Source organism: Chiloscyllium punctatum, chromosome 11, assembly GCF_047496795.1.
Source record: "Chiloscyllium punctatum isolate Juve2018m chromosome 11, sChiPun1.3, whole genome shotgun sequence".
Classification (NCBI taxonomy): domain Eukaryota; kingdom Metazoa; phylum Chordata; class Chondrichthyes; order Orectolobiformes; family Hemiscylliidae; genus Chiloscyllium; species Chiloscyllium punctatum.
The window spans coordinates 65767014-65792327 of NC_092749.1; the positions used below are offsets into that span (position 1 = coordinate 65767014).

The 25314-nt window shown below is 41.0% G+C and overlaps 2 long non-coding RNA genes across 2 annotated transcripts in view; one reads left to right on the forward strand and one right to left on the reverse strand.

The window, feature by feature from the left end:
- Nucleotides 1-25314, forward strand: part of LOC140483063 (uncharacterized) — a 66246-nt gene that overhangs the window by 3015 nt on the left and 37917 nt on the right. The gene's annotated exons all lie outside the window — the stretch shown is intronic.
- On the reverse strand, nt 1870-13527 carry LOC140483062 (uncharacterized). The gene is made up of 3 exons (XR_011961874.1): nt 13402-13527; nt 4953-5197; nt 1870-2973 (listed from the first exon to the last, which is right to left on the reverse strand). It is a non-coding gene; the product is annotated as an uncharacterized lncRNA (long non-coding RNA).

The following is a 25314-nucleotide window of genomic DNA, read 5'->3' on the forward strand; positions in this document are numbered from 1 at the left end:
ATGACCATTTTAATTCCATGAAAGCGAGTCTACTACTGTTGCAGGCAGGCAGTTCCATACCTCTACTACTCTCTGAGGAAAGAAACTACCTCTGACATCTGTCCTATATCTATCACCCCTCAATTTAAAGCTATGTCCCCTCGTGCTAGCCATAACCATCTGAGGAAAAAGGCTCTCACTGTCCACACTGTCTAACCCTCTGATTATCTTATCTGTCTCAAGTCATTGTTCAAACTTCTTCTCTCTAACAAAGACAGCCTCAGGTCCCTCAGCCTTTCCTCATAAGACCTTCCCTCCATATCAGGCAACATCCTAGTAAATCTCCTCTGCACCCTTTCCAACCCTCCCACATCCTTCCTATAATGTGGTGACCAGAACTGTACATAATACATCAAGTGCATCTGCACCAGAGTTTTGTACAGCTGCAACATAACATCATGGCTCCGAAACTCAATCCCTCTATCAATAAAAGCTAACACACCGTATGTCTTCTTAACAACACTACCAACCTGGGTGGCAACTTTCAGGGATCTATGTATATGGACACCGAGATCTTCCTGCTCATCTCCACTACCAAGAATCTTACCTTTAGCCCAGTGCTTCTTCCAAAATGAATGACCTCACGCTTTTCCACATTAAACATCATTTGCCACCTCTCAGCCTAGCTCTACAGCTTATCTATATCCCTCTGTAACCTATAAACACCCTTCAACTCTACCCACAACTATACCAACCTTAGTGGAATTTATTAACCAATCCATCTATGCCCTCAACCAGGTATTTATAAAAATCACAAACAGCAGTGGCCCCAAAACAAATCCTTGTGGTACACCATTAGTAACTGAACTACAGGGTGAAAATTTCCCATCAATCACCACCCTCTGTCTTCTTTCAGCCAGCCAATTTCTGATCCAAACCACTAAATCACCCTCAATCCAATGCCTCCGTATTTTGTGCAATAACTTACCGGGGGGAACCTTATCAAACACCTTACTGAAATCCATATACAGCACCTCAACTGCTTTACCCTCATCCACCTGTTTGAACACCTTCTCAAAGAACTCAATAAGGTTTGTGAGGCACAACCTACCCTTCACAAAACCATGTCGACTATCCCTAATCAAGCTATACCTTTCTAGATGATTATAAATCCTATCTCTTATAACCTTTTCCAACACTTTGCCTACAACTGAAGTAAGGCTTGCTGCTCTATAATTACCAGGGTTGTCTCAACTCCTCTTCTTGAACAAGGGCAGGGAACAACACTTGCTTCCTCCAGTCTTCTGGCACTGTTCCTGTAGACAATGACGACATGCAGAGCAATCTCCTCCCTGGCTTCCCAGAGAAGCCTAGGATAAATCCCATCTGACGTATGGGACTTATCTATTTTCACACATTCTAGAATTGCTTACACCTCCTCCTTGTGAACCTCAATCCTGTCTAGTCTAATAGCCTATATCTCAGTATTCTCCTCAACAACATTGTCTTTTCTAGTGTGAATACTGATGAAAATAGTGCTTCCCCACCTCCACGGACTCCACCACAACTTCCCACTATTATCCTTAATTGGCCCTAATCTTATTTCTAGTCATTCCGTTATTCCTGATATACTTATAGAATTCTTTAGGGTTTTCCTTGATCCTGTCTGCCAACGACTTCTCATGTCCCCTCCTGGCTCTACTTAGCTCTCCCTTTAGATCTTTCCTGGCTAACTTGGAGCTCTCAAGCATCCTAATTGAGCCTTCACATCTCATCCTAACATAAGCCTTCTTCTTCCTCCTCTTGACAAGAGATTGATTTGGAGGTGCCGGTGTTGGACTGGGATGTACAAAGTTAAAAATCACACAACACCAGGTTATAGTCAACAGGTTTATTTGGAAGCACTAGCTTTTGGAGCGACGCTCCTTCATCAGGTGGTTGTGGAGTACACAATTGTAAGACAGAATTTATAGCAAAAGTTTACAGTGTGATGTAACTGAAATTATACATTGAAAAATACCTTGATTGTTGAGTCTTTCATCTACTCAAATACCATGACAGTTTCACTTCTTTCATGTGTAAATCACAAAATATTTTTTAAAAAGTTACATTCTCAGGTTAACTGTAACAATTGGTGTTACCCAGATAAGATGTTGAAGGTGTTACCCCCCTGTGTTCTCTGTCTGTGTCATAATGTTTAGACTGATTCTAATCTAAAAAGTGAGATAACAGAGTCTTACATGAATTCATGCAGTTTTTGAGCAAAGTACAATGTAACTCTGCAAGGACAAATTCACCCCACAAACATATATGTATATGTGTGCATGTGGGTCTTTGTGTGTGTGTGTCTGTCTGGGGTGAGGGGTTAAGAGTGTGAGAGAGAGTGTATATGTGTATACGTGAGTGTAGTGTCTAGGTCTGTGAGGGTGTGCATGCATATGTCTGGGGTGGGGGGTTGTGAGTGTCTGTGAGAGAGACTGTATATGTGTGCGTAAGTCTAGAGTGGTCTAAGTGCGTGAGAGGATGCATGTGAGAGTGTGGGAGTGTGTGTGTCTCTAAGGGTGTGTGTGGGTGTCTGTATGCGTGTCTGTGTATACGTGCGTCCGTGTGTATGTGCGTGTATAGGAGTGCCTCTGTGTGTGTGTGTGTGTGTGTGTGTGTGTGTGTGTAGGAATGTTTGTCTGTGTGTGTGTATAGTGCCATGGTGGTCACCTGTATTGTGACATGAACCCAGGGTCCCGGTTGAGGCCCTCCATGTGGGTACAGAACTTAGCTATCATCCTCTGCTCGGCCACTTTTCGCTGCTGCCTGTCCCAAAGTCTGTCTTGTAGGATGGTAACCCGAAGGTCCAAGGTCGAATGTCCTGGACCACTGAAGTGTTCCCCAACTGGGAGAGAACACTCCTGTCTGTTGATTGTTGTGCGGTGCCCATTCATCCGTTGCCGTAGCCTTTGCTTGGTTTCCCCAATGTACTGTGCCTCAGGGCATCCTTGCCTGCAATGTATAAGATAGACAACATTGGCTGAGTCAGATTGATCGTTTTTAGTAAACCACGGCTCTCTCACTCAACCACTTCCTCCTTGTCTTACAGGTATATATTTATCAAGGACATGCAGTAGCTGTTCCTTGAATAAGCTCCACATTCCAATTGTGCCCATCTCCTGCAGTTTCCTTCCCCATCCAATGCGTCCTAAATCTTGCCTCGTAATTGCCTTTCCCCAGCAAGAACTCTTGCCCTGCGGTATATACCTATCTCTTTCCATCACTAAAGTAAAAGTAACTGAATTATGGTCACTATCACCAAAGTGCTCACCTACCTCCAAATCTAACACCTGGCCTGTATTACCCAGTACCAAATCCAATATGGCCTCACCCCTTGTTGGCCTTCTATATACTGTGTCAGGAAACCTTCCTGCACACACTGGACTAAAGCTGACCCATCTGCAGTAGCTCCAGTTAATATTTGGAAAGTTAAAGTCCCCCATAACAACTATCCTATTACTCTCGCTCTTATCCAGAATCTTCTTTGCTATCCTTTCCTCTACATCTCTGAAACTATTCGGAGGCCAATAGTAAACTCCCAACAGGGTGACCTTTCCTTTCCTGTTTCTAACCTCAGCCATACTACCTCAGTAGACGAGTCCTCAAATGTCCTTTCTGCCCCTGTATTACTGTCCTTGACTAACAATGCCAGACCTGGCCCTCTTTTGCCATCTTCTCTGGTCTTACTGAAACATCTAAATCCTGGAACCTGCAATAACCATTTCTGTCCCTGCTCCATCCATGTCTCTGAAGTGGCCACAACATCGAAGTCCCAGGTACCAACCCATGCTGCAAATTCACCAGACACACTTCAAACCACTTTCCTGCTTACTGGTGAACTTGAGTGACCTTGAAACCTTATTTCTGACCTCAGTACTCTCAACCTCCTGGACATTGGAACTACAATTTAGGTGCCCATCCTCCTGCTGAATTTATTTAAACCCTCCTGAAGAGCATTAGCAAATATCCCCCTAGGATATTGCTATCCCTCTGGTTCAGGTGTAGACCATCCATTTTGTAGAGGTCCCATCCACCCCAGAATGAGCCCCAATTATCCAGGAATCTGAAAACCCTCCTTCCTGCACCATCCCTGTATCCACGTGTTCAACTGCTCTCTCTCCCTATTCCTCACCTTGCTAGCACATGGCGCAGCTAACAAATCAAAGATAACAACTCTGTTTGTTTGAGTTCTAAGCTTCCACCCTAGCTCCCTGAATTTCTGCCTTAGATCCCATCCCTTTTCTTACCTATGTGGGCCATGACTTGGGGCTGCTCCCCCTCCCCGTCAAGGATCCCAAAAACATGATCAGAGACATTACAAACCCTGGCACCTGGGAGGCAACACATCAATCACTCCTATCTGTCCCCCTAACTATGGAGTCCCCAATGACTAATGCTCTGCTCCTCTTCCCCCTTCCCTTCTCAGCAACAGGGACAGGCCCAATGCCAGAGACCCGTACTCCATGGCTTGCCCCTGGTCAGATCCCTCCCCTCCAACAGTATCCAAAACAGTCTACTTGTTATTGAGGGGAATGGCCACAAGTAGAGAGAAAACTAAAAAGAACTAATGAATTGTTAAAAAAAAAACAGTTGGAGCAGTTGAGTTCTGGCTCAGGAGTCCTATTCCACTGCCATTTGTAAATAGCAGATCATATGGCACTCTTTCCAAAGTATTTGCATCTTCCCATAAAGTAGCACCCAGAACTGTACACAGTACTCTAGCTGAGGTCTAACCAGTGTCTTATACAACTTCAGCATCACCCACAGCCAGCTATTGACAGCACTTCCAGGGACTGTAAAGATGATAGTTTCCATGAACTTCTTTGCACTGAGCTCTCTAACACCTAGAGCAGAGAGTATTTCTAATATTTTGCATTTTGCTCAAAGGGAGGTGACTTGACAGAGCATGTGAATTGATGGAAATACTTTACTTTCTCTCCTTCCAAAGGGAAGCTGACAGACGGAGTGCACACCGATTCACCAGTCTCACGGCTTTCCGCACATGTTTCATCATGTAAAGGTGCTGCCTCTTAGCTCTCGTCTCAAATATCCATTGTGTCAGAATCGGAGCTATCAGTTATGAATGTCAGGATGAGTTATTGAGTTTCATCACCCTCAGTTTCTTTATCCTCTACCATCTCTTGCTTCTGCATCACTCCTAGTCAGTTGCGAGTATCTGAAAGGGAAATAGCACAAGGATCAGGTATGGTGAGGAGAATGTGCGGAAAAGTAATGTTCTGCAAACAGGAGAGATTGCGGGAGACAGAGAAGTAGGATATGAGAAATAGCATCTAGTCTGAAGACTCCCTGCCATGGTTTCTGCCTCTGCACTAGCTACAGTTTCAGTCAAGACCACTCTCATGATGGGGATTGTTTGTTCCATCAGCAGGAAGACTTGCAAACGCGCCTGTCCCCAGCTGGTTAGTTCCAGCTGCCTCCAGTTAAGCACCATATTGTCCTGTAAGAATGAGGAAAGTGTGTCAGTAAACATAGTGCAATGTGATGTTCCAGACATTGTGGAATAGATGGTAATATATGTGAGCATGAAATGTGAGTGTGAGGCTTGTAACAGTGTTAGGTGTATGAAGATAAAGTGAAGCTATAAATGAGAGGTGTAGGTCATGATGGATGAGTGACCTGTGTGAGGCTAGAGTTTCAGTGAGATGTTTTGATAATTGAAAACAAATTCTATGAGTTTGACCACTCACATGAGGACCATTAATCTCTTCCTCTCGTTCATCCAGATACTCAGAGTTACACTGATGTGTGAAGTGCTATGGCTATCTTTCCCATTGCCTTGCCAACATTTGTCTGTTGGGTCTCCTATTAATCTGTGGATAGGGAATTTCTATGCACTATCCATCTCCTCCACCAAGGTCTCTAGTATTGTGTCAGAGAAGCCTAATGCATATGCTTTCTACCCACAGTCCCTCTTATTGCAGATCTGCACACTCCTGTCATTTCCATTATCTACAGCAGCAAGAGTGCCCCTTGCAAGTTGGCTTTAAGTGGTGCTGACCTCGCACAGACCTCTGCTGGAGACACACTGTTTAACAGACAGATACATTTAAATGAACACATTGCACGGATTTTGTGCACTGCTGTGTTAGAAGAAATGGGCACAGATCAATCACACATTGTGATCTGCACACCTGAGTTTGGGGCTAACAAATTTTGCTTCCATTGACTATATTAAAATTTAGTGGAACTTCAAGCAGCATTAACAACAATATCAAATTTTAAAATTGTCAACTTGGTGTTCAAATGCCATCATGAACTCACATCTTCTTATCTCTGCAATGCTCTCATTCCCTTCAATTCCCTGCAAAGTCCACATTCCTTCATTCTGCCCTATTTTTGGTTAAGGCTAATAAGGGTTTGGGGTAAATTCAAGAAGGTAAAGTTAAGACACAGATCAGTTATTCTCTAACTGAATGCTTAAGGTACTAAACATCTTACTTTTATTTCTCTAGTGCATTCTATGCTCCTCCACTAGTTACCCCACGCCATCAGCTGTGGAACTGTATCGGTCAGCCTCTCCATCCCTCTACTGTACCAACCTTCTTTACAGCAGTATGAGCTAAACTTGGATTTACCTCTTCTCCTTTCTCCTTATGAAGTTCAGTGTCAAACTAACTCTCCAACAAATTATCTGAAGATCTTTACATTGTTAGTAGTTCAATATAAATGATAGTTACTATGGTTGTACATTAATCAATTCATTAATACAATGCTAAGAGAACAATTTAAATTCTTATTACTGATTAATTGACAAGTGATTAGTTTGCTTGCTTCCAATTTCTTCTTTTCTCTCAGGAGAGTTCTGAATCATACTGTGATATGGTTCAGTGGCTCCTCTCCAGTTGTCAGCATTCATGTGTGTTTGCAACTACTTCAGTATTGGGATCAGTGCAATTGGTCATATCTTCCACAACCATATAATGTGGATGGACTTTGCAACAGAAGTGACTATATGTTAGTCAGGACCAGAAAGGTGTGCTTACCACTACCTCCGGCTCCCAGCGCACTGAGCTCTTTCAACACAAACAAGGAACGAAACCTGGGATGTTCCTGGTTTGTATCATTCAGTGTCACTATGGGCAGTGGAGCTGATACTGACCCAGTTCAACCTCAGCAGTTCCAAATAGTCCAGGAAGTTTATCTAGTTAATAGTTTAACGACATTGTCTGAAAGTTTGATGACAGATCGGCATTAAATTAATTGATTTCAAAAGGCAATGTCATTGTAGCAATTAATCTCAGTCACCCTTCAGTTAAGAGTTAGTAAATCTGGACCAAGAGTTTGTGTGTGAATGTGGAGTGAGACCCAGATCAATTACAGTTAATTATGATGCTCATCATGGTCAAAAATCCTCCCTATCAAGGTTGAACACATGAATGATAGTGTGGGATAACATAGTGGAACACACACCCTCAGAACTTTACAAGAAATTACCAACTGGCTATAGAGAAAATAAAACAAAATGCTTTCCCCATCCGGAGAAGAGGGAATCTATTTACCAATTCCTAATCTGTTTTTGGACATACTTCTTCAGAATATCCTAGATAATAGAGTATGAAACACAAAACCATAATGCGCTGCCTTGTGCTGTGTTGTCGTCAGCTGGGATATAGGTAAAACATCTAGAAACATGCATCACCTCATACCTAAATCAAATAGCTGTGTGCTTTCTGCTTTGTACAAGTTTCCAATGACTCTGTTGTGCTCACTGACAAACACTCCTCAGTAATTGTCAGGGATTCTTATTCAAAGTATAGACCCCAAAAGAAATTAATTGCTTGTGTGCAGTCTGAACCACATCATAAATGTCATGTAGAAGTTGCAGGGAGTGAGGCAGCATTGACAGCTCTATCCTCACTGTATCATTTAACTACCGGTAAAACATTCTGCGACAGAAGTGCTCTTCATTAATAATTTACTCTGCAGTATACAATGAGCCTTGCCAACGATGCCAGGGGAACAGCCACCTTCCTGTTTTAATGACACAAGCAGTGAAGGGGGAGGGGGACTTGCTCATATCAGCATTCACAGCACATCTGGGCATGTCAGTGTATGAAGATATCAAGGACTGAGTCGACAGGACAAAGGGGAGAAGAAAGAGGTGTCACCCAGAAAACCTTGCTTTTAATGCTTTGCAGAATAATGCATTGGTGATGACAGTTCAATCCCTTCGTTTCTAGATTAAAGGTGAAATGATCTACATGGAATCCGAACAGCTTTTTTTATATATGTTAGGAAGAAAAGGACAGTGGCTGCATGGAGACAGTATATAAACTCAAGAAAGCAATAAAACAAATCACTGCCTAAAGACCAGAATCTAAAAGTGAACTTTTCAGCCCCTCTCTCTGCCTAGCCTGCCTTTGTTTTTTTCCTCAAATGGGCAAACTTTACATGCTGAATTCTGATATCACTGTTCAAATATTCAACATACTGCATTTGTTCAGAGAATCCCTACAAGGTGGAAGCAGGTCAATCAGACCATTGAGTCCACACTGACCCCCCAAATACCAGCCAGATCCAACCCCCACACTATCACTGTAACCTTGCATTTCCTGCCTAACCTGCGCACATTTACACTGTGGGAGAAAATCAGACTTCCTGGAGGAAACCCATGCATCCACACAGATACTCACCCAAGACTGGATTCAAACCAGAGTCCCTGGCACTGTGAGGCAGCAGTGCTGACCACTGAGCCACTGTGCCACACAACTCCAAGCCCTTCATTAGGAATGGGGTACTGGAAAAACCCCAAATTCCTTTATACAATTTGTTATGGTCCATTGCAATAACTTTCTGAATTAGGATTTTGAACAAAATGTGTGCACATTTGTGTTTGAGGTGCAGGGGCTGTTGGGTAGAAAGGAAGGTTTGAAATGGGCAGGAAGAAAGCTTGGTAATTTGAGTGACAATGAGCTGCAGCCCCAATGAGAAGGCTTAAGGTCACCTCGGAGCCTCAGTTGTCACTTACATTCTAAGCCTAAGAATAAAAATGAGAGGAATTATTCTCAAATTCTTCAATGCAACAGCCAAGGAGACATTTGAATCTTCCAAGTTTCCAGCTCAAGGAAAGCCAAAAGTGAAGCATCAAGCAAAAAGAATGAAGAGGAAATAAGAGTCTTACTTTCTGACACACGCTGTTACATTATGACAATAATATCATGATAAAACCGATGATCATACCAGCATGATCCAGGAGAAGAATGGAGTTCTTGAAAGGGCTGAGAAATCTGTGTCAGAACTAACTGCAAGATTGTGTCAATTCCATGTCTTGTTACGCTAATGCAAATAATTTGGAGTGAACCATGAGGCTAGATTTAATACAGTTGGCTGGAACAGGTTAGGGGGGGCAGGCTGTGCACACCATCGCAGCCAATAGGAAAACTGGCTCCCATCAAGCTAGCGGGAAAGGGCTGATATGGCGGAACCTGCCTGCTGGCTAATTAGGCTCATGATGGAAATTGATTAATGCTGACCCCATCGGAACTAAATGGAGGCTCAGGGATAATCCTGAATATGGATGGTACAGTGGCTCAATGGTGAGCACTGCTGCCTCACTGCAGCTAGGTACCTGGTTTGATTCCAGTCTCAGTGACTGTCTGAGTTTGCACATTCTCCCCGTGTCTGTGTGGGTTTACTTTGGGTGCTCCAGTTTCCTCCCATAGTCCAAATGTGGGCAGGTATGTACCCACACGCATACACACTGTCTGATTATATACTAATGAACTGCTTCTTGACTTTGAAGAAACTCTTTTTATACTTGTTTTGCCAAAACTTTACATCCACCTCTGAACATTGCAGACACTACAATGGACACATTGTGAAATGAAACCATTGTCAATTGTTGTAAAAATCCAACTGCAGGTTAGGCAGATTAGCCTTGCTAAATTGCTCAGTGTCCGGGGATATGTAGGTTAGGTGGATTTGGCCAAGGGAAATCCAGGGTTACAGGGATAGGGTTGGCAGTTGGGTGGGTGGGATACTCTTCAGAGTGTCGGTGAGGGTCGATGGGCCAAATGGCCTGTTTCCGCACTGTAGGGATTCTATGAATTCACATGGCACCTGAACGCAGACATGTCGGAATTGTGGTCTGTTTCTGGAAAATCAATGAAAATCAACAACAATGAGAGTACCTCACAGCCACTACATCTTGATGCTGTAGCTGTAAACATGGGCCACAACCACTCCTTGAAGGCAGGTGAAGTACTTACGCTGACACTGAAAACGATTATTTATTTATGCTAGCAGTGGAAACAAAGACTATGCCGTTCTGGTGACAAAGAAAAGGGTTAGCACCAGACACTGCCCCACTGCCTGTGTAAATTGGGACTAATTAAAAGGCTGTTGTCAAATTGCTTCAATTTAGAAGAGCTGAGGATTATTTTTGCTGAATGCCACAATATGCACAAAGGATGTGACAATTTTTTCAAGAGTTCAAACTCTACCATTAGTTTTCAGGTTTACAAATAGAGCTGAAAAGATCCCAGAAAAATTTCAGATTCAGGTGATGATGCTGATTTAATTTCGGGAGCAAATGATGTAATTATATACAGATAAATAAATAAATGACCAGAATCATTCTTTAGGCTACAGGTTCCCCTCTAAGAAACAAAGAACCATGTTCCTCTAATAAGTTAAAGTAAACACAAACTCAGGTTAATCTACCAAATAATTTAGATTTTGGAATTAACTGCCTGGCAATGTTGCTGCAAGTTAATGTTGCCTTGGAGCAAGATTACATAACGTCTCAAAAACTTTTTTAGCAAACTTACATATGATGCACTAAATATTTGAAAAGCTTAATCAGTCGTGCACTCAGCAAAGCAACTTTTAAAACATATCACATTTAAATCAGATTTGAACAATGTATATTATGGGTACGGGACTTTCATGTGATTTGTAGTATACATAGCTAGTTGTTAGGCAACAAATATTTGAAAGCTCCTTACATACATGGATTGAAACCTTAAATATTGCAGATTATATTGAAGTTCACTCTTTAATTTCTTCATACCTGTGATATTTCATTTTGCAATGCCTTGCTATGGAGTAAGCGATGTGCCGTTGACCAGCACCTTTCAGGGTACTTTCCATTGTAGCAAATGGTCTCACATTGTATTGACCATAAATATATAAAATCTGCCTCATTTTAATTTCACCAGGATAAACCCACAGTAGGACTAAATATGAATTTGCCTCCATTGTAGCAAGGGTCAATATCATTGAACTTGCACATTGTGTTTCCATTTGCGTCAAGGTAAATGTTGCAAATTGTTTCATGCATAATTTCCTCAGATAAATTCTCTGAATTAGTTCCAAAATCAAGTCTGCTAGAATATTGCTGTGATCGTATATTGTTTTTTAGGTAAGGCTTTATAGTAGCTTAGGACAAATTAAATGAGTAGCTTGATTTACAGAGGTATTGCAAGGTTGCCGTGAATTTTATGTTTATTCTGGAGTTTCATAAGTACAATCTTCTTTATCTGGAATCTGCATTTTTGAAACTCTCCAGCCCATGGACTTGGGTTTTGATTGTTATCAAACTGATTTGTCTCTGAATGTTTATGAATAGGAAATTCTAGTTGCAAAAAAACCATCAAAATGTCATATGATCTATAGCATTAAAGGTTTACTTTATTTTTATTAATAGGCAAAATCATAGTTACATTTACTCAACACAAATAGAAAATCTGAAGACATGACTTGACCAAGAATAGTATGCGTGACTACAGCAATTCATTGTTATTTGCATGCATAATAAAACTAGGCAATGGATTAACATGTTGGCTATCAAAGTGTTCTGTCGTGGAGTGCTAAGACATAGATTTATATTCACCATCCATCACATGGGGTACATGCAAGTTTCTGCTGTCAGAGGGAAATAATGAACTGAGGGGAAAAGCAATCAAATATGGAGAGAGAGGATCTATCTCACACAGCTCAGTGTGTACGTTACTAACACATGTAAACTTGCCAAAGGCCTTGGAGTGAATCTGCTGCCCGCAGTCTTAGCTGAAAAATGGCAATGAAATGGGGCTGTTAAAGGTGTGGCTGGCAAAGAAAAAATTGAATAAAATATGAATGTGAGTATATCAGAATAAAAGGAATAACTGATTACTGGAAATCTGAAATCAAAATAATGTTATGGATGTGCAGAAGGGAAAGAAGAGTGGTATATACAAGGGAAATGTAAATTGCTTCAAGTTTGACTTTTCATTAGAAATGCTACACCAGAAATATTAAGCAATCGTTCTTTCATAGAAGCAGCATATTTCTAGCATCCATATGCTTTGAAAATGGTGAAGCAAGTTTTTTTTCTTTTTCTTAATGCTACATTTGTTTTGATAGTGTGGAATGCTTGGTGAGGTACTGTTTGTCAGCACAGGTTACCCTTCAACACTTTGCCCTCATGATCACTGTTCACCTGTGGACTTCAACTGTGATAACCAACATGGTCTACAGCACTGAAGTATCATGCTGAGCATATTCCTTTTCCCACCAAATGTCCCCACGACACATTTTCGCTAGGAGTCACTAGATAGCAGTAAAGATTGGGGCCCTGGTTGATTTTCTCTTTTTTACCCAAAGGACACTGAAGCCATTTGCAGACAGCTATTAAGACCAGCTAATTTAGCATCGGGAACAACTCACAACTCTTCATTGTTTCTTTTTCAAAAGTATTGGCTTATCATGACTGTGGATAACAAACCTCTTTATGCTAACGAGTGTACATTTATCTGATGAAATTGGACTTCAGGAATGGGTTAATGCAGTTTAAAATTCACCTTTAGCATTGTTTGGCTCAAGTGCATATTTTCATTCCTGGAATGTGACAAGGCAGTATTAGGCTGCCAGCTTACTTTGCAGTTGAATTTATTTTCATCTCTTAGAACACTGATAAAAATGTCATGGTATGCTGCATTAGCTACCCTGAGTAGTTCCCACCTACAGCTGCAGGGCTTCATTTGGACTGTGAGCCAACAACACCATAAGGAAAGCGGGCTGTAACCTCCACCACCCCTGCTCTTTCCACGCTGCTCATTTTCCTGCTAAATGATGCAATATGACCCCCCTCGGGGATTTGGAGCCTGATCTTGTATATTTTCCCCCTCTTTTCTCCCCTTGACCAATGTGAGCTGAACTCCTGAATTTTTCATGAAACAGATAATATCTTTTTATGCAAGATAATGGGATCCAAAAGCAAATTCTTCAGCATTTTAAAAAAAGCACTTTGAATAGTCCATTATAATTCTTTGCAAAAATGGGTCTTGAAAATTTAAATTTTTTTCATTGCAAACTAAAACGTGAAGCTTCATTAAGCATCAGCACACTTACATAAGCATTTATTCAGATACAGCCTACCTGACGAGCTGAAAGCCAGAGCTAAGATCAAGAGGAAGGAATTAATGCCGAGGTCTGCTTTGAAATTCAACACGAGAAAGATCTGACATGTTACTATCTGCCGGACTGTAAGAAGAAAGCCGCTTTTGTGGAGAAAGGTTGTCTGGCTCGGTGCCAAGTTATAAAATCTGTCAAGCCCATTTGTGGCACTCGGGTGGGCAATGCTGAAAAGGTCTTGAATGTTAAGAAAAGACAAATAACCTCAGGTGGTGTTTGAACATTGATTGATATTGCTGCCAAAAACAAGAAAATAAATATGCAGGTGATGGATAAACACCTTTTGAGTGAAGGTAGTATCCCGCGGGTATAATCGGTGCCAGCCGCAGAAGAGCTGTGGGTGGCCGGAGGTTAGCCATTTCATGCCCGCTCACTAAAGTAGGCTTAATCGCTTCCAATATTTTCTGTTAAAAAGGATGCTTAATGAGCCAGTTTCACAAGCCCAGAGAAACTGATTATTATCTGTGAATACCTACAGAGTTGGGTATTTTCCAAAAAGACATGTTGTGAAGAAGGAATACCACCAGTAGATGCCACTGTTGGCCTTTTTCAGATATATCTGAGTGACTCGGCTTGGCATTTTCAATTAGGTCTACATTGCTTTTTCAATTTATCATTCGTTTCTATTCTGAACATCATTTTATGGTTTAGTGAAAGTATTTCACTGCAGTGTATGAGTACACTGACACTTCTTATCATCTTTGTATGATCATCAGAATGAAAGAGGGAATGAGAAGTGTTAACTTAAACAAGAGGTGCAAACCGTACGATACAAGGCAAGAGTGAAATCTTACCAAGTTGCAAACACTGTGTGAACAGCTTCCACTTCTCAAAAACGGACATACAATACTCATTTTTAACATTTGTGCTAATTTTCTTACTGCTTGGAGATAGGTGGATGCACTGAGTATGATTGAGTTATTGAGCTGTTCATTAGGACAACTGAATAACAAGTTTGTCTGAAAGACATATGACAAGAATTGTATCATAGTGAAATACTTAAACTACGATTATTGATTTATTGTTAACTTCAATAACAGTACATTGAAGTGCAAAGTGTTCTATGCATTTTGGGAACATAGTCTATGCTATTTTATATGTAGCCCTTACATGCAGGCACATCTTTTTAAAAGCCTTTTCTGCTTTAATTCATTGCTTCTAAATTTATGGGCTTCAGTATTTGTCTGAGTAACATGATATTTCAGTTTCACTTCTCCATCTCTATATTAAGTTGTTACCTAAAGGAAAGAAAGCAATTGCTTGTCTGAATTCTTTATATGAATGCTTTCCCACTTATGAACATAACATTAATCAGGACAGTGTGAGCTGCAGGTTTTTCGTTGTTAGATGGAATTTTTATATGCACTATTTAAGAAAACGTCTTCATTTCAAAGTTATTCTGTGAGCATTTTCCCTCCAACCACACCCTTCAGCTGAAGACGTTGATCAACCTACTGGTGGACAATTTCAAAATTCCACTACCTTCCTGTATTTCCTTAAAATGACTGCAATTCCTGTCTTACCTAAATAGTGGGTATCAGCAAGCTGTACAATCTCAGTGGGCATCACAACTTGACCCTGTCATATTTTCAGTAAATGTCACACTACAGCAGGAATCAAAAACTCTGTGATTGAATGCAAGTACCTTGTCAATTTGCCCTTGCCTTTCTCAGGTCATTAAGATTAATGTTACAATAACTATAGCAAGGATCAGTTAATTCAGCATGGAAAGTCTTTGACTTTCTTAATTTCTGTGGCATAGCTCCCCATTAGATATTCTTCTCAAAGCAAATGCTCACTGCTCAAACCACAAGGCTGGCCATAAATCTGGTGTTGTAGATTGAAAAGCAAATTTTACAGACTTCTTTGTGCTCATCTCCATTGATATCAATGGAAAGAAAAATCAAGCACATGCTGTAATCAGTAGCTACTCACCAAAGCCAGTTTTCTGCACAGGCATCTTGTTGAAAATCTACCCCATAATGTCTGCGGCACATTAACATTGCTGCGACTTTATGGTCAAATTTTATGAATGCAACCATTGTGATCTTATGAAGCTAAACTGACTAATTTTAGATTTAAGTTTTAAAACTACGAAAGTTGCTACGTTTCCTGCAGTTATGCATAGACGCTGTTTAAAATCATTTGAAAACGATTCTTATATCCTTTCTCAGAGGCTAGATGAATATCTAATCCACAAGGTATCAAACGACAATGAAATGTTTTCTTGACCTGTATGCTTAACTTGGCAGTCTGTAATCCTGTGTGTGCTTTTTATGAACATAATTAGGTTTGGTAGATACTTATTAACTTTCCATTTTATTATTTCATGCACAAGAACATGAAATATATAAACACGTGCATATCTAAGTAACAGTATTAGCTCTTTGCATTTGTGTGATACATTACCCTCCACCTCCTCGATTGTGAAGCTTTTTATTCATCTTTACGGAATCTAATAGGTGTTAAATTCAGGAGTAGCACTATTTTCAATCAAATGCTTGACTAATTTAAGAAGTGATAAATCATTTTGAACATTTTACTTCATATTTTATGTTTTCTAATTTTCAACATAAGGGAATGCAGAAGTGAATAAGTAACTGTGCGATTAAGGTCACCTTACCATTTAAGTTTTCGGTATATAATGTCCCTGTGAGGTATTTGAAATTATTCCCCAGTAATCCTGCACTAATGGCTTGTCAAAAGGAATGATTCCCATATTGTGTATGTCACAGAACAAAGCTATTGCGGTTCTTACAATAGTGCATGAAGAAGTATAAAAATGAACCATATAAATTGGAATGTCTAAAATCTGAGTCAAGAAAACAACAATTCTGCAAAACCCCTTTCAATTGAACAACCGACAGAAATAATTTTCTGTTCTTTCAATTTTCTTTTAAGTCTGCTAAACTGGACTTTAAACAGTTAGGATACTGACGTTTGAACATGATTATATCCAATAATTGCAATAGAAATATATTGGCTATATTTAAAAAATAAAAATATATACATACAGAGCCCTTAAAGTAAGAAAACTTCAAAGTACTTCAGAGAAAGCTAAATACAATGAGACAACTTTAAAGTAATGGACAGTTCAGATAAACATTATAGGACTGGAGATTAGAGAGGGGTTGTGGGGATTCCTCATTCAGATTTAAATACAGGATAAGACAAATAAATTTGAGATGGTTGAGCATTGGAAGCCAATGCCAATCAGTGAGTGTGTAATAATGGGTTTGCAGCGAGATCAAGCAGCGAGATTAATTTTTAGACGATGTTGAATGGGAGACCAGTTGCAAGAATATTGGAATAATCCAGTTTGGTGCTAGCAGCAGGTTGAATGAGGGTTTGGTTAGCAGTTGGGCTGAAGAGAGGGGCAGAGGCATACTATGTAATGAAAGAGGAAGCTGGGTAGTCTGTTCTGAAAATGGTGTGGATTTGAAAGTTCACTTTATACAAGTATGTGTGTATAAAATGGGCATTCAAGAAGTGTTTAATTTCTATCTGATTATTGGAAATTACTGTCACAACTGGAATGTCTGAGACAAAAACAAATATCTAATCGCTTTACTGATTTTTTTTACTTTAGTAAACATCAGCCTATAACAAAAGGCTCATGACTTTTTGATATAGCATAATTGAAACCAAAGATTAAAGTCGAGTCCATTCATATTTCATCATTACCCATAAGAGCCCAAAGGTTCTCTGAGTGAGGGGAGGGTTAATGTAAAAAATAATTTCCATAATGGTTTAAAATTATGTTTCAGGGAGGACATTTGCAAAACATTACATGTTGTACTCCTGAGAAAAACATGACAGTTATCAATGGCCCCTTACAAACTATAATTCAGCCGAGGGATTGGGATGATGTCATAAATCATATAGTTGGATCCCTCAGTTGAATTAAAGGATCTAGATATTACCAGATATGTGTTACTTACAAACTGAAGCATGTCATTCGGTATACAATACAAGTCATTTAACACTATAAAATGGGCTGACATCTAGATTTGTGTTGAATGCAAAAAATATTTACAGGGTAAGGGAATTGTAGGGCTGGGAGTACTGATAACTGTGGGTGTCCGCACAAAAATTGTGCACAAACGAAATATAGGGCTGAATATTCCTGGCTGCGAAACAATGTGGGCCATGGCGAGAAATTTGGAAAAAATGGATGAGATTTTGAGTGAAGATGTTCCTGATGCTGTGTGGAAAATGTCCCATTTTCCAAGCAAGTGTTGAACTTCAAGATGAGTTTCTCACTAATAAGGAAGGAGACGCCTCTGAGCATGGCTTATAACTCATTAACAGCCTCATTATCATTTAATATTGCCTTATTAATGTGTAGTTTCCCATTCCACCACCCACCGGAATAGACAGTAGATGTTAAGAATTCCCAAGATGAAAATCAGAACAAACCCAACCCGTCACTTGCTCCTCCAGAACCTCCATCTTGGACACCCAGCACCAATATCTCAGGACACATTCCATGGACAGCAATTGCATGCACCCCAAGGACACTGGCATCTAAAATGTACCAAGCACACTACATCATCCCCAGTCCACTTAAAATACAGTACTCTGCTGCATTGCTGTGCTTTGAGCTCACCAGCCCCTTTCATTGCAACATTGCTGCCAGGGACATTGAGCATAGAAAGAGGCACCCCGCTCATGGATTGGAGTAAGATCCTTACTCGCTCTCTTATTGACAATCACCTTGTCTCTATTTCAGTGCTATATAATGTCCCTGTATTGCCTTTTGTGCTTTTCCTCTTCAGACAGAGCTAGTAGGTTTCTTTCGCTTTGTCTTTCAGTGCAGGCACAAAATCCAGAAGCTTGTCAGTCAGTCATCAGTCAAGATGGACTGATGACTGGTTGTGTTGGTGTTATGCCTGTACCATAAGCTAGTTGCAAATGTGCCAAACACATGCATGGCAATATCCATGTCTCAAAGTCTGAGAAAAGTAGTCCTCAGTCAAGGCAAGGCAGATATGCTTCATGCAAGGCCCCAGCACGGTAAGTTAAGGGCAGTCTCTGATATCAATCCAAGGGTTTGGACACCATCACTCGGCCACTGTGGACAGGCAGAGTTAGGGGGTCTGTACCTCTACAATCCAGGGTGTGGGCCATGGTCAGTCCTGTGGACAATGTAGCCAGCTGAGGAATGATGGGAGGTCAGTCATTGTTGAGAGATATCTGTCAATGTTATTCAATGGGGTAAACTTGGAAAATGGCTGTGATCATACCCGCAGTGAGTAAAGTATTTATCCTGTGAGGGAAGACTTTCAATTTCCAGCTATATGAGGCCCTTCAAAGAGCAGCAACATTATATAGGCACTGATACTGCACAGGTAAAATACACCAAATGGCAGTACATGTTAAGTGAGCCTCAGGCATTATTCTGCCACCTCGAGCCCAAATCCTGACCCCAAGCAGTCTTGACTTCATCATGCAGTTTTTGAAATCAATACTCATGATCCCTTAACAATCATTGACCACCAGGAGTGCAGCATAAGCTCCTGATGAAACGTCGGTTTTCCTGCTCCTTAGATGCTGCCTGACTGGCTGTGCTTTTCCAGCACCACATTTCTTGACTCTGATCTCCAACATCTGCAGTTCTCACTTTCTAGCAGTACGAGTTGCTAAATAGCAGTTACCTGAATTTTACCCATAGCCTGTACATGGTGCAGGGACTGCTTACTTCATATCAAATATTATGTAGCACTAAGAATTGGCAGGCTGTGTACCTACAATTTTATAGTTGCTGCTCGTCACATATTCACACACACACAGCTGATGAAGAGGAGGGAATATATATTTATAAATGCAATAACATATTTAGAGTGGCATGTCACCCTTACCACCTATGTGCCACTGGAAGGTCTTTGTTCTCTCCTTCCCACTATATCTCAGTGCAAAGGTGGAAGGAGCCTGCCCTACAGTGAACCCCATTAGCCTTGGAAGTTTGCTTAGGCAACCAAGGAGGGAAGGGAAATTGCCTCCAGGGCCCAGACACGTTGAGTGCATTCTGCCTAGAAGGACACACGCCTACTTTGGCTTTAGCAGATTTAAGAGTGACAAGAAGTGTGGAGGCTTTGGCAACCTTTGGAGTATCTCAAGAAGAGACTTCTGGGTGACTGTGGGTGGACAGGCATTTCTCTGTCTACTTGTGAGGAAGGTCACCTGGAGTGAGGCCAAGGCCCCTCACTCCTTGCTGTTGATGCCAAGTACAAATGGCTATCGCGATGAAGTTCAGGTCAGTGCACTTACCCAGCAGACTCTGAGACTAATTGACTGGGCTATCCAATACAGCTGCCAACCTGTCCATGGAGGCAGCTAGAGACTTGCAAGCCTGAGGAGGTAGAGTCCTAACTTCTTGAATTCTAAACACTCCTTACCTGTTGCTCCTAAGTGTCGATAGAGTAATGAATGGGACCCACTCCTGCCTAAGGCTGAGCTGAGGCTTGGTCTCTGGTAGTCCTCTGAGTGACAGTGAACTGAGCCATTTCTTCCTCAGCCAGCTGTGGAGATGTGGCAGTGATGTATTCACCTGCAGATTCTCCTGACTCTTGTCTTGTACCGACCCATCTGGGCTGGTGGAGGGTACAGGAGGAAGGCTTGCCAGTGTTTTCTCTGAAGCATCCACACTCCATCCCTCAGAGATGAAGACCATCATGTTTTGTGGCATCATCCTCTTGACTGCAGAGACCATGGTAATGTTGTTCATATCTGGGGGAGACAAAAAGATAGAACGCATTGTGACCAACAAATCGAAGTTCTGGCATGTTAAGAGTACATTCACAGTGAGGGTAATGGGCCAGAAACAGTGAATGCTAAGATACGGATGTCTCTATATCTTCACAGACCAATCATCTTCAGTTCCTAGAAACATAGAAGATGGAAGCAACAGTAGGCCATTTGACCTCTTGAGCCTGCTCCGCCTTCAAAATGATCAAGGCTGATCATCGAGCCCAATACCCTAATCCTGCCCTTGGCTTATATTCCTTGATTTCTTTAGCCTCAAGATCTATGTCTACTTAGAATTATTGAATCCTTAAAGTGCAGAAAGAGGCCATTTGGCCCATCATATCTGCACTAACCCATTGAAGAGCATCCTACCTAAACCCACCTTCTACCCTCCCCCCTCTATCTTATCCCGATAAACCTGCATTTACCATGGCTGGTTCACCTAGACTGGACACTATAGGTCAATTTACTTCCTTCACACTCACCATTATGTTTGGAGCAGATTCATATTGACCGTGAAGATCCTACTGAGTTTATTAGTTAGTCTGTGCAGATGGTATACACCTTTGTTATTTCTCTCAAGATCTTGCAACATTAATTTGTAGAAGTAGGTGATAGAATATCAATTTATGGGCCTTGTGAAAATGTCAAAAAACCAAATCCTATTATTTTATTTTTGAAAATAATTATATTTTGCAAACAAATCAGTGCAAGTACCCAGTCTACTGCAGCAATTTCCCAACCTTAACATGCAGCTTCCAATCCTTTCATGTACCAAAGGTCAAGAAGTTCTATCTGTGCTCTTGGAATGACAGAAGGATAGTGTCAGACTAATGAGGAACGCAGGCTCAGAAATGTATCCCGACTCTGCCTCTTTCAATGTGCATTAAACTGTCTTCTAGGACTCCACTATTGTTTGGCCATGAGTAAATGTTTATTACAAATCACAAGTGCGTTATATAAAGAGATATTTGGACAAATGACCAATAGCTTGACCAAGAACTCAGATTTTCAGGAGTGCCTTAAAGGAGGAGAGCACAGCAGAGAGATTAAGGGAACGAATTCCTGAACTTTAGGCCGAGGAAACTAAAGACATCGCTAATAATATATTGGAGCAATTAGAATTGGGGACATGCAAGAGGACAGAGCTGAAATCTCAGAGGCTTTCAGTGACAGGAGAGGATATAGTGATAAGAGGGTGTCACAGGGTGATGGGGGGGACAAATGGGATGCAAGTTAGGGCATGGGTACCAAAGCTTTGGATGAACTAACGTTTGTGGAAGATGGGACCTCTTTTTATGTATTCTACCCTCACAACCAGTACCTCCTTTTAAACTGTCCAACTATTCCTTTAACACAATCACCTACCCTCCTGACTGATCATCTACCCTCACAACCAATCACCCATTCTCCCAACCAAATACCTATCCTCCTGACTAACATCTGCCCTCACAACACATCATGTATCCTCCCAACTGATTACCTATCCATCTGACAAATCACTAATTGCCTGATCACCTACCCCCATGACAAATAACCTATCCTCCTGATTGATTAATTATCCTCCTTACCAAACACTTACCCTCCTGATCAATCATCAACCCAGCTGAGGATCACCTAACCTCCTAACCTACGTCCTATTCTCTTGATTGATGCACACTCCTGACCATTCAGCAAATTCCTGATTAATCACCCGACTAATCCTCTACCCTCAGAACTAATCAACTCCCCTCTCAATCTGATCACCTTCCCTCCAATTCAATTACTTAACCTTTCTCTTTCTTGAAGACCCCTTTATCAATTGGCACTCTCCCCACTTAACTCCTTCCCTTAACCAGTTATCTGAGACTATCACTGATTTCACAATGACCCATGTTCCATTTTCCTTTGCCATTCAGTTCCTATTAAATGTTTTCAGCTCAGCAGCTAAATGATAATAAAACCTGAAGCCTAATATCAGGTGAGCTTAGGGCCTATCCATTCAGACAATCCTGGATTCTCTACAAGACCAAAAATAGGCACGTTTAATTTTGTGGCTGCTATTGTTAACAGGCAGGCTTAATTCCTTGAAGTAATTGTTAACAGGAATTGTAGTTTATTGTTACTGCCTTTTCATGATCTGATATTAGCTGATAACCATCATAGCTGCAACTCTGCTAACCTTCAACAGCAGCATTAGTAGAACCGAAAAATTTCCCCACAGAGTAGGTGACAATGCAGCTCTGTTAATCCATCAGTTTGGCCTGATGGCCATCCAAATTCACGCATGGTTGAACTCACATCCATCTCTATCTGGAGGCTGCAGTGTTATTTCCCTTTTCAGTGGGATGCAGGTGGAAACTGAGGGAACTTACAACACATATGGCAGACAGGCTGGAATGTCAGCCTCCTCCGGATTTTGAGTCAATGGCCACAGGATGTCAGCAGGTAAGCATCTTTATGCACTCCAAGGCTGCTCAAACTCATTTCACTTGGGATCCTTTACAGCCGTCACAAAGTCACCCTGTTCTGGGCTGCATTCCAACCGCAGTCTCCAGAGAAGAGACACAGTGGAGCTCCTAAAGACTGTCTCCGACCAGAACACAAAGAGGCAGGTGGGGAGGAGCTGAAGGTCATTCAAAGAAAAACAGGCCAAATTTCAAATGGCATGACCCTGAAATCTTTATCCTTTTCAAGAGTATCAAGTTTCTGAAATAAATTGACAGAAAAGAACATGATGCAAATTTGTCAACGTAATTGTTTTTTCTCGAAATACAGAATGACGCTTATTTTGGATTTGATTGATTATATCTGTCTTGGCTTCATACAATAAAACAAGCCTCTGGTTTGCACATTAAATGTTGATTTGATGAAACGTTTGTGTGGAGCAATGATTTCTGACTCAGCAGCATCTACTGCCAGATGTTTTATCCTTGCTTCTGATGCACTTTAATTTTTACACATGTGGCATGAGCAGTAATAATCAATTGAACTATAAATAAAATGCAAACACATTTAATTGCATTTTTCACTCTGATTTTTACCCAAAGGCACTGGCTTTTATGAAGGTTTAAGTTTCAGTTGTCTCCAGCCTTCTGATGTGAATCTTGCCCCAAGTGACCATTATTTAACTATGAGGCCGAGCAGTGAGAGTCCAAAACTATTCAACCATGGAAGGCACTACAACCAAGCCAAACCAGCCCTCAGATAATGGACTTGTATACCCAGACCAGCAGTAGTGATTATCTCGTTCAGAAGCACTGATGCCAATTGTAAGAGCCCAGCTGCTACCTTGGGTTAGGATCAGCACACACTGGAAACTGAACCTAGCTTTTGATCACATTGTACTTTGTACTGATCCATCACTGAGGAATCTTCGTTTCATCATTTTGAGATCACTATGAAAGTTCTCCCACTTGGATGATGTTACTTTGTGAAGAGCCATGGGCACCCAGGAAAAGACAGCATAGACTAGTTTTCAGTTTTCTTTCCAGGATATGCACAGATGCTCTGCTGGAGTTGTATCAGCCATACAGGGGAAAAGACAAAATGGAAATTCACTTGCTTTGCATCATTTCTCCTCTCTCTCCTAAAGGAGATTAAAAGAAAAATTGTAAGGCCGTGTAGCGTAAACTCTACTGTGCTAAATTACTGATTTCCCTACACATAAGCATTGAGTTAGAATAGACGATGTTTATTGAGCAGATGAAATTTATTCAAGCTTTTACAATTAATTTTGGTATTGGTATTAAGGAGCTTAAGGCATATACTTGGACATAAAAGGTGGAGGTCAGTGGAATGCATGCACAAAGAAGTCCTTGCCGAAATTGATCTTTGCTACAAAAAAAATTAACACAAGCAGATGGTGAGATGCTTACAATTTATTTATGAGGTAGGTACTTAGCTCTTACCTATACACAAAGTAACTTTAATTACAGACCCCAGTGGGGCACTGCAGAAATACATTCACCTTGGTAAGTAGATGCCTGTTAGCAACATGGTAATCCAGTGAGTTTGCTTTGCGCTTTCTCTGTTTGTCAGTGATAGAATGGAAATTGTTTGCAATGAGGCAAGTACTTGCCAGCAGTTTATGCTACTGTCAGGTCAGGGGGAAGGTTACCTCATAATTTATGAAATGTCCTTTCCAAACTTGGAGGCCGTCCCACTCCACATTTTAGACAAGCCTCACAGACATTTATTTCCTGATTACTTCCTAGTCTCTGGAAAATTTTATCTAAATTCAATTTCATAAAGTATTTGAGTTGTTCGTTTGGCTGAAAATGTTGAATGAATGGGAGTTTTGATTGTGACATGATTTTATTCATGGAGGGTCATTTCCACAGCAAGTGGCTGGAGGAGAAGTTGGGGGACATCTGCAGCTAATTTCATTGCAGGTTAAGCAATTTCCATTTTTTTTCACAGCATTGAGGTAACCCTATGTAATCTATGGCATGGCATTATTTGGCATGTTTCTGTGCTCTCCCTGAATTGGTCAGCTACTGGTTCTCAGAATCTGGTATCGGAATGATTAGCTGATTGGTCTCCCATTGCGCTGTATAATTCTGTGATCCACTGTGGGGAATATTCCTCAGACATATTCTCTTCCTTACTTGCACAGTTATTACAATCTCCACAGCTACATTGTTATAGCATTCAGTGTATAAGAATATTGAGCCCCATTTACTGTTGAATACAAAGTTTACTGCTGGTACAAAGTTGGAATTTCCAGTAATTACAGTAACTCTTCAATGTCCATCGTTCATGTAGTATTAGGCATAAGTCGAGAGTGTGGTGCTGGAAAAGCACAGCAGGTCAGGCAGCATTCGAGGAACAGGAGAATCGACATTTCAGGCATAAGCCCTTCATCAGGCCTTATTCCTAATGAAGGGCATATGCCCAAAACGTCAATTCTCCTGTTCCTCGAACTCTGCCTGAGCTGCTGTGCTTTTCCAGCACCACACTCTCAACTCTGATCTCCAGCATCTGCAGTCCTCACTTTCTCCTAGTATTAGGCATAACTTATTAGAATACAGCGTGTTGATTAAACTAACAATGAAGACAATTACAGAGACAGATCTTATTTGATTACGTAAGACTGATACTTTTCACTTTTGGATGAGGTACAATTTGTAATGAGTTATTTAATACTTC